The sequence below is a fragment of the Girardinichthys multiradiatus genome, chromosome 9 (genome assembly GCF_021462225.1).
Source record: "Girardinichthys multiradiatus isolate DD_20200921_A chromosome 9, DD_fGirMul_XY1, whole genome shotgun sequence".
NCBI lineage: Eukaryota > Metazoa > Chordata > Actinopteri > Cyprinodontiformes > Goodeidae > Girardinichthys > Girardinichthys multiradiatus.
The window spans coordinates 50,115,516-50,126,619 of NC_061802.1; positions in this window are offsets into that span (position 1 = coordinate 50,115,516).

The window sequence follows — 11,104 nt, forward strand, 5'->3', positions numbered from 1 at the left end:
GGAAGAAGGTTAATGCACTTTATTTTGAAAATTCCAGAAATGTCCGTACCGGAGTTTAATGTTGAAATCCCTGGCTGTGGGTCCCAACACGGATACGCCAATCCATTTATTGTTTGCTGGGTGGATATGAAGTGATACATACACAAAAGTCCTTAGTTCCCACAGGCACGGTCAAAACCATGTTCTCATTTGCGCCACAGCTGCGCTTAATTGACACACCTTATCAATACATTTGAGTAGCTCCCTGAGCGCCTCCTAATGGCTCCACCATTCCAGCCCCTAATTGTACATGGCTTGGACATTACATATACACATAAGTGGAGCCACATGATGTTTTAACCATATCAAATCAAAATGTTACATTTAAACAAAACATATCCGACTCATATTTTTTAAATATAAATATTTAAACATTTTATGTATGATACCACAAAAGTACTGACTCACAATATTTCATTTGAAAATTGATTTCTTTGTGAAAAAACAACAATTGCATTTTCTGCTTTAGACAAATCTTCAACTGTTTTCTTTGTGTCGTTTCTGTTCAACAGATTGAGGATTACTCAGTACAGGACTCTTTTGTACTTGACTGAGTTTATATAGGATTTCTCTTATCTTCATGATCCAAGCTATTGAAGTTTTTAGTTTTCTCCAATCTGAGAAATGACTAAGTTTATTAGTTGGATCGTTTTCCATAAAAGTTGAACAAGTGAAGACCTCGAGTTGAATTTCTGGGTGGTTAATTTCCACCTCTTCAAAGTTGACTTTGTTCTTTTGCCAAGTCTCCACAAGAAGTCTGGTACAGCTAACCATGTCTTTGTGTTTAAGAGCTTTTATAACAAAATATCTCGAGAAGGGATATCCGCAGGGTTCACTTTTGTCAAAATGCAATGCCATTGTTGAGGATTGGATGACTTTCGAATGGTTGCAATTCTATTTGCCACAAATATTTATGTACTTAAGCACTGTACAACTGTCAGACCAAAAATATGACTCTTCCAACGGGAGTTGTAACTCTGTTTTGACAAGCTTGTCCATTTGTGTGGCAAGGACAGCTGCAGTTAGCGCCAAATGTGGGATGGTAAGTGGTTTAAGTGGTGCCACTCTAGATTTACTGAGCAGAAAAGACACATGAACTTGTCTGGAACCATTTTTTAATCATAGATATGATACAGTGCCATAGTCATTGTTGCTGGCATCTGCAAAATGGTGAAGTTATGCACTGACAGTTGTTCCAAAATCTGGAGGTTTTAAAGCATCTGTTTGCTTGAAATGCAGATAAGATGTCTAACTCTGCTAACTCATTTATCGATTGTTGTTTCAACTGTGAGGGAAATTCGTTATCCCAACCATAATTCCTTCTACAAAGTTCTTGTAGCAAAGTTTTGCAGGAAATGTAGCAGGAGCAAGATAGCCAAGAGGATCGTATACTGAATTGATCACTGACAGAATTCCACGCCGAGTAAGTAGTTTCATTTTGGCATCCATTGTGAAGATGAAGTTATCATTTTCCAAACACCATTGTACCCCTAAGGTTTTTTCTGTAGATTAAGTACACTGACATTTTTGGAATGTTCCTTTTCAGAAATAGCTCAAAGAACTACTCGGTTGTTACTGACCCATTGAGTAAGATGGAAGCCTCCTTTATGGCACAAATCACTCAAGCCATTAGCAACCTGTATTGCTTCTTCAACAGCAGGTGAACTTCTCAAACAATCATCAACATAGAAGTTCTTATTAACAGTTTCAACAATGTTGCTTGAAAACTCTTGGCAATGATCTTCAGCTGTTTTTTTAAAAGCATGACATGCACAGCAAGGAGAAGAATCCACTCCAAACAGATGTACTGTCATTCTGTACTCAGTCACTTCTTTAGCTAAATCTCCGCCTGGCCACCACAGAAACCAAAGAAAGTCTTTGTGCTCCTCAGCAACTTTAACTTGGTAGAACATTGATTTTATATCGGACAGAAATGCCAGAGGTTCTTGCTGGAATCGTAACAACACACCAATAAGTGAGCTTGTTAGGTTTGGACATTGCAGAAGTTCATCATTCAGAGGGGTTCCTTTACACTTTGCTCCACAGTAAAATACAACTCGTATTTTGCCTTTTTGTGGGTGATATACACTATGATGTGGAATATAGTAAACACTGTTTTTTGATGGCTTTAGTTCACTCTCTGGAACAGGTTCTGCAAAACCATTACTCAATACATCCTCCATAAATGCAGTATATTCTTCATGAAATGATTAATTCTTCTCCATCTTTCATTTTAGTCCAATAAGCCGTTGTTGTGCAACACACCTGTTATTTGGGACATTAACATTTGCATTCCTGAATGGCAACTTTAGATTATGATGTCCATCTTCGAACTTTACAGATTGTTTCATAATTTCCATGAACTTCAAATCTTCTTGCGACAGTTCCTCTTTATCGTCTTTATAATAGTCTTTGAAATCATGTTCGTACTGTTTTTCCAAAAGATTTTCCAAAGTTTGAACTGATGTGCGATTTACAGTGACGAGGTGACAGTTGACATCCTCTCCGTCTTGACCAACATCACTTGTACTAACAACCCATCCCAACAGGGTTTTTGTGGCAAAAGATCCATCTCCTTGACTGTTCACAACCTCCCAGGGTTCATGAAACTTGGAGGCATCCGTGCCTATCAACAGATCAACTTGTGCGTCAATTTTTGGGAGCTCAACATCACTCAAGTAAGGCCACTCTTTAATATATCTTCTTTTGTAGTAATATTTGCTGTACTTACAGGCATCTGTTTCTGCATATACACAACAAGTAAGTCAAACAACTCATTTGAATTGAGGTTTGAGATCTCTAGATCATTCAAAAGGTAAGTAGAGGCGGTGGTAACAACTTGTTTTCTTTCCAGTTAGGTTCAGTTTTCTCATCAGATTTTCAGTACAAAATGTAGATGTTGATCCATTGTCCAAAAAAGCATATGTTTGTATAAATTTGCTACCCTTGTTGGACTTGACAGTAACTGGTAGTATAGAGAGCCTTTTACAAAACACCGGCCCCAGTATGGCTGACACAGGATTGAGAGGACAGCGATGTGTTGTGGACCGTTTGTCCAGTTGTGCATGGTTGTTCGGGATTTGTGCTGACTGATTTGTCAACCTTTGTGACAGTATGTAGCACAGTTGGATTGTTAAGCTGACATTTGAAACAGGTCAATGGTTTACTGCACTGTTTGGAAAAATGACCCATATTTAAATACTTGAAACAGGCTCCTTTTGTCTTTAAGAAAACATATCTTTTCACTATGTTGTTTTTCAGCGAATCATTGGCGACTGTTAACTGAATGAGTTTGAGAGCAGAACAAGCATTTGAATGTATTATCTCTAATGTCAATCATTTTTGTCCTTATCTGTGATGTTGGTATGACACAAGTTTACAGCAAAATTGTCATGCCTTAGTTTTGGTTTAAATATTTCAGTCTTTACAGGCTTGACACGTTCAACATTGTGAAGGTCAACAAATACTGGATCAGATATTATTTTCAGCTGTCTTTCAACAAAGCTTACAATATCATTGAAGTTTGGTCCGCGATTTTGTGTTTCTTGAATATCACATACCACGTTTCTAAACTGTTCACTCATTTTGTATGGCAATTTGCAAATTATTATCTTCATGTTTGCTGACAAATTTAGTTAATTGAGTTTAGTGAAATCTGCAATTGCATCATCTGAACCACATAGAAATAAAGCATAGTCTTGCAGGAGAGCTGTACTTTCCATCTTCATGATTGGTCAGGTAAGAACTTAATGCATATAAGCATTAGTTAGTCTGATGTCATTTCCAAAATGTTCATGAAACAATCATTGTGCCTTGTGAGCCAATCTCAGGTGACATGTGGAGACAGCTTTGTATAAACTCTCTAGGTCGCCCTCCGGTGTACCTTTCAAGAAAATACAGGCAGTCACCTTTTGATAAACATTTGTCCTCCACACAGTGTTTGAATGCTTGTGTAAAAACCTTGTATTTCAGTGGATCTCCATCAAAAATTGGAATGTCTCGTGGTGGTAGTTGCATAGCATGCTGTTGTTGAATAAGAAGATCAGAAATGTAATTTTGCTTCTGAAGAAACTGGATGAATAAATTGGTATTTTGCCCAGGCACTGTAGCAGGCAAGTTAAGAGTCCTTTGTTTCTGGTTGGATGATTGAAACAGTATCTTTGTCTTGTTTGATTGTGGGAGTGATATTAGCTTCCATAGATTTTGATTTGGTGGATGTGATGCCTTTTTCCTTTGCTTTAGAAACGTAAGAATTCATTCCATCACTGTATGCTTCCAAAACAGCCAGCTCAGCATTTGTGGCTTTAATTTCAGCCTCCAGCTCAACCTTTTCAATTCTTTTGCGGATCTCCTCTTCTCTTTGTTCCCACTTTTGCCTTTCCTTTAGAGCCATTTTTTCCAATTCATGTTTTTCTTTCAGCGCTGTCTCCTTGACCATCAAGGCTGCCTTTTTTGCTTCTGCTTGGGCTTGTAAAGTTGAAGACTTGGTGTAGTAGTTAAATTTTGTGGTTTTGCATGACACGTTTGATGCACTGTCTATGGGTTTTATATCACTCATTTTCACACAGCCTTTGAAATTCATCACCATTATTATTACCTTTCAAATAGTTTGACACAGACTGATAACACTCTTGAACACTCAACATTTTTGCTTTGGACCATACTTTGTTTTTTTTCTATTTCAGAAACAGGCAACAAATCCAGCAAGCAGTTATGTTTGGCATTATTTATCAACCCTTCATATTGTGAAAATGTACCTTTGACCTCGTGACTATTCTGTATACTCGTGACTATACTCTATACTATATGTGGACATCAACTCCAGAAGTATTTCCTTAATATTAACAGCTTTTTTTGAGGAGAGATTTTTGCTAGTAGAGCTTTTTCTGTTAATTTACACAACCATTTACTTTTAACAGCAAACCCTTCAGAAAGTAGCTTTTCATCTTGCACAATAAACAACTCAGTCCCTTCAGTATCACTCATTTTCATTTCGGAAATAAAACTAAAAACATTCAGTTCAACAAATGAAATACAGGTAAGCTAATCTCTTTTAAACTTTCAAACACTATATTCTTAATTTACTATCTTAAATAACCATATATATATATATATATATATATATATATATATATATTTATATACATATACATATATATATATATATATATATATTTATATATATATACATATATATAATATATATATATATATATTATATCTATATATAATATATAGATATATATTATATCTATATATAATATATACAGGGGTTGGACAATGAAATTGAAACACCTGCTCTGCTTCCGCCTCTGCCTGCTCAGACGCTTTTCTCCTAAGCTCCCTGCTTGCATTCTTTTACTCCTAACTTTTTATCTCTTAGCCAAAATTACAGAAATATTGGACTAAAAGAACTTCTTACCAGTGACTCCCAAGGATTATTATTATTATATATATTTTTTTAAAGGACTTTTATGTTTTTATAATCGAACTCGAAAGCAGGACAAGTTGATGCCAGCTAATCAGCACAAAATGCCTCCCTTCACCACAGTGGACTTCAACAAACTTTTACAGAAACTGGCTGTTTTTGAGATAAAAATCCAGCGACTAGAAGTGAATGTGGAGGTGAATATGGGGTACAACGATGATTCAACTCTGCCTGTGATCCCAAACAGTGACAGCCAGCTCAACAACTCAGCCGGCAATCAGAACACTGAGAATAAACCTACCGGCAGACCCCCTTGGCATGTTTTAGGGGCATGCCCAAAAAATCAAGGTGGACGACTCACTGGAAGATCTCAGCAATTAAATAAATCAGAATGGCCAGAATTACAGAGAAATGTCCCCGTTTCCCCTGGGAAAAGGAGACTTCGACACCGAGCTGCTGTCACAACAACTGATAGGAGTGAGACCGCTGGAAATAATGGAATTCCACTCCAAAACAGATTTGCCCCACTACAGAATGAAAACCAGGAAAATGATCCATCTTCTGAGAACAATAAAAGGTTTGAGAACAACCTTCATTCTAAACAGTCTTCTCCTAAATTGCCAGCAAAAAAGCGCCCCACCAGACCAAGAACCCTAATAGTGGGCAACACAGCTGTGGATGGGATTAAAAACTTCTGCAACAAGAAAAACACAGAAGTTATGATTGGTACCAGTAACGTGGTCTCTGATATCTCAGAGAATATTCTTGCAATCACAGAAAAGCGTCCGTCTCTAGAAAACCTTATTATACACTGTGGAGCCATGGATGACGTGGCTCAGAAAAAATCAGAAAGACTGAAGGAGGATTTCACTCGTCTTCTGAATATTGTTGGAGGTCTCAATATCAAGGTGTTTCTTAGCGGACCCTTTGCACCGATTTTCTGTGGAGATGAGATTTTTTTCAGACTTCTGATGATTAATAAGTGGTTGAAAAAAACATGTGCCACCACACCTGTGAACTTCATCGACAACTTTAATATTTTTTGGGAAAAAAGATAACTCTTTAAGCAAGATGGTTTCTGTTTGAACAAGCCAGGAGTCAGACATCTCACATCTAATCTCTTCTATTCAGTAAATAATCCGCCAGCAGCTTCGACCTTCAGCAGAGAACATGGAGTATCAACAACAATGATAACGCTGCCTCCAACAGCTCCAACAGAAACAATCAGCCAGTTGGCTGAGAAAGAGAGGTCATCACAAAAGGTCTCCCCGTCGAAATCCACAGGAGAGGTGGACCCCCCCATTATACCCCCATCCCCCCAAACCCAGACCGACACCCCAGGTAAACCCTCCTCTCCCCAGACCCCGACCCAGACCGCACAGAACTCTCCCATCTCCCCACTGAGCCCGCTTTTTGGTTTACTGGATTCTGATAACATAAAAGGAGCTCTTAAAATCGGAACCCAAATGGCGCTGACATCTTCTCCATTCAACACCCCCCGTGACCGAGACCCTGCTACTAAACCAACATCTTCCAAATGCCGCAGACCTCCACCACCTCCTAATCTATCCCCTCCTAATCAGGACCTTCAAATCACTTCTCTGTGATACAGTCTGGGCCTCAGTGGTAACTATCAGAAATGAGCATGTCCAGGAAAAACTTGGGCCCCTAATAGGAGATAGTTGTAAAATCTCTGTGCTTATACGTGACAGAAAGAACAAAGCTAAAAGGATAAGAGACAGTAATAAACAATCAACAAAAGCCATAAACTGTCAGGTACAACCAGATAGAGTTAATATCAGCAACTAAGTCATATAAACTGGCTTTATTTAACATTAGATCTCTGTCAGGAAAATCATTTTTAATCAATGACTTCATTACTGACCATGATCGTGATGTTCTGTTTTTAACAGAAACATGGTTACATGAATTTAATGAAGCTCCCATTCTGATAGAGGCGACGCCTCTGAACTACAATTTTCTTTGTGAGAGCAGACAGCAAAGAAAAGATGGAGGAGAGGCCACTTTGGTTTTAGAGTGTAAAAAAGTATTTCTGGGCAAATTTGACTCTTTTGAATATTTGGCTCTCCAGGTAAAGAGCCCTGTCCGAACCATGTTCTTGAATATTTACAGGCCTCCTAAGTCCAAAACAAACTTTATCAGTGATTTTAATGAGCTTTTATCTGTGATATGTGTTGATTATGACTGTTTAATTATTGTGGTAGACTTCAACATTCACATGGACAATACTGAAGACAGAAGTCCAATAGATCTATGTGACACTCTTAGAAATGTTGGTTTGACTCAACATGTTAAACAGCAAACACACAAACAGGGACATATTTTGGACTTGATCATCACTAAGGGTCTAAACATTTCCAAGGTGTCTGTAACTGATGTTGCTCTATCTGACCACTTTTCGGTTATTTTTGAAAGCATGATCTGCAATGACTCAGTTTGCCAAAGAGACTTGATAAGAAAACGCATCTTTAAGGACGGTGCTGCTGAAACCTTTAACCAGATTTACTCTTCTACCTCCACTTTGCCCTGTAACACTGTAGATGAGCTGGTAGATAGGTTTCATTCTAAAATCTCGGACATCATTGATTCAATTGCTCCAATTAAAGAGAAAGTCGTTTCTGGGAAGAAAATGTCTCCGTGGAGAAGTGCTCCACCAGTCAGAAGTGAAAAAAAGGAGTGTCGAAAAGCTGAACGCAGGTGGCGAAAGACTGGACTCCAGGTTCACTATATTATCTATAAAGAGAGACTATACAGATATAACCTACAACTGAAAAATGCAAGGGAATCTTTCTTTTCTGAGATCATCAGTAATAACATTAAGAATGCTCGTGTATTATTTGCCACGGTTGACAGGTTAACAAACCCTCCTGTAACTGTAGCATCTGAACTCCACTCTACCAGGGCCTGCAATGAATTTGCTCAATTCGTTACTGAAAAAACCCAAAAGATCAGAGGAGCAGTCAGCACATCCACATCAACTCCAGTACCAAAGTTGTCTCCAATTATAACTGATTTGACAAAATTTCCCAATTTCCCCAAATAAACTGCAAAAACTTAGAAGAAATCGTACAGCAACTAAGCTCTTCTTACCGCTGTCTCGATCTTTTACCCACAGCTTTCCTTAAGAAAGCTTTGCCTGTAATAACATCTGATTTAACACAAATAGTAAACACGTCCCTTTTGTCAGGTGTTTTCCTCCAGGCCCTGAAAACCTGAAAACCTGATTAACCTATTGAAAAAGAGCAACTTGGACAAGCTGCTACTACAGAACTACAGGCCTATATCAAACCTCCTTTTCATCAGTAAGATTATTGAAAAAGCTGTGTTTCAGCAGTTAAACAACTTCCTAACAACGACCAACCGCTTCGATGTCTTCCAGTCAGACTTCCTGCTCACCACAGTACAGAGACTGCTCTTGTCAAGGTGTTCAATGACATCCGTATAAATGTAGACTGTGGAAGAACCACGGTGCTGGTATTATTGGACTTTATTGCAGCATTTGACACTGTTGATCACTCCATTTTATTAGAGCGCCTGGAAAACTGGGTCGGCCTTTCTGGTACAGCGATCAGCTGGTTTAAATCCAACTTGAAGGACAGGGACTTTTTTGTGTCAGTAGGTAACTTAACATCAGAGAGCACAAAAATCACATGGCATTCCCCAAGGGTCCATCTTAGGGCCCCTCCTATTCAATATCTACATGCTCCCCCTAACTCAGATTTTAATGAACAACGTAAGTTATCATAACTATGCAGACGACACACAGCTGTACGTTACGATGTCACCAGGTGACCATGAACCCATTCAAGCGCTGGGTAAATGCTTAGAAGAAATCAATGCATGGATGGGCCTAAATTTTCTTCAGCTGAATCAAAACAAAACTGAAGTAATAATCTTTGGACCAAAGGAAGAGCGTTTAAAAGTTAGCACACAGCTTCAGTTAATACAGCAGTAGTAGAATTGATTACTGCAACGGTGTCTTCACAGGCTTGCCTAAAAAGTCGATCAGACAGCTGCAGTTTATCCAGAACGCTGCTGCCCGCGTCACTAGAACTAAGAAAGTGGAGCACATCACCCCAGTTCTAAAGTCCCTACACTGGCTCCCTGTAGCTCAGAGAATAGAGTTTAAAATATTTCTATTAGTCTATAAATCACTGAATGGCTTAGCACCAAAATACATTACAGGCTTGTTGTCAGTATATCAACCAGCCAGACCTCTCAGGTCATCTCGCTCAAATCTACTCTGCGTACCCAAAACCAGAACCAAACATGGAGAAGCAGCTTTTAGTTTTCATGCTCCACTAATCTGGAATAAACTGCCAGAAAACTGTAAAAGCGCGGAAAGCCTAAGTAGCTTTAAATCAAGATAGAAAACTTATTTGTTTAGAGTGGCCTTTGACTGGGCCATCTAGGCATTAGTTGCGTTTTGAGTCCAATTTTCCTTTCATTTTCTTGTCCATCATTCTATTGTCTTTATTTTATTTAACTTTTTTAAATTACCTGTTGTTTGATTTTATCATTTGATTTGTTTTTCTGTGTCTGTATCTGTGTTTATTTGCTTTGTGATTGTATTGTAATTGTATGTACAGCGCTTTGAGTGTCTCGTTGCTGAAAAGCACTATATAAATAAACTTACCTTACCTGTCATTTTAGTGTGGGAGGTTTCATGGCTGAATTGGACCAGCCTGGTAGCCAGTCTTCATTGATTGCACATTGCACCAGTAAGAGCAGAGTGTGAAGGTTCAATTAGCAGGGTAAGAGCACAGTTTTGCTCAAAATATTGAAATGCACACAACATTATGGGTGACATACCAGAGTTCAAAAGAGGACAAATTGTTGGTGCACATCTTGCTGGCGCATCTGTGACCAAGACAGCAAGTATTTGTGATGTATCAAGAACCACAGTATCCAGGGTAATGTCAGCATACCACCAAGGACGAACCACATCCAACAGGATTAACTGTGGACGCAAGAGGAAGCTGTCTGAAAGGGATGTTCGGGTGCTAACCTGGATTGTATCCAAAAAACATAAAACCACGGCTGCCCAAATCATGGCAGAATTAAATGTGCACCTCAACTGTTCCGTCGGGAGCTCCACATGGTCAATATACACAGCCGGGCTGCTATAGACAAATCTTTGGTCACTCATGCCAATGCCAAACGTCGGTTTCAATGGTGCAAAGAGCGCAAATCTTGGGCTGCGGACAATGTGAAACATGTATTGTTCTCTGATGAGTCCACCTTTACTGTTTTTCCCACATCCGGGAGAGTTACGGTGTGGAGAAGCCCCAAAGAAGCGTACCACCCAGACTGTTGCATGCCCAGAGTGAAGCATGGAGGTGGCTCAGTGATGGTTTGGGCTGCCATATCATGGCATTCCCTTGGCCCAATACTTGTACTAGATGGGCACGTCACTGCCAAGGACTACCGAACCATTCTTGAGGACCATGTGCATCCAATGGTTCAAACATTGTATCCTGAAGGTGTTGCCGTGTATCAGGATGACAATGCACCAATACACACAGCAAGACTGGTGAAAGATTGGTTTGATGAACATGAAAGTGAAGTTGAACATCTCCCATGGCCTGCACAGTCACCAGATCTAAATATTATTGA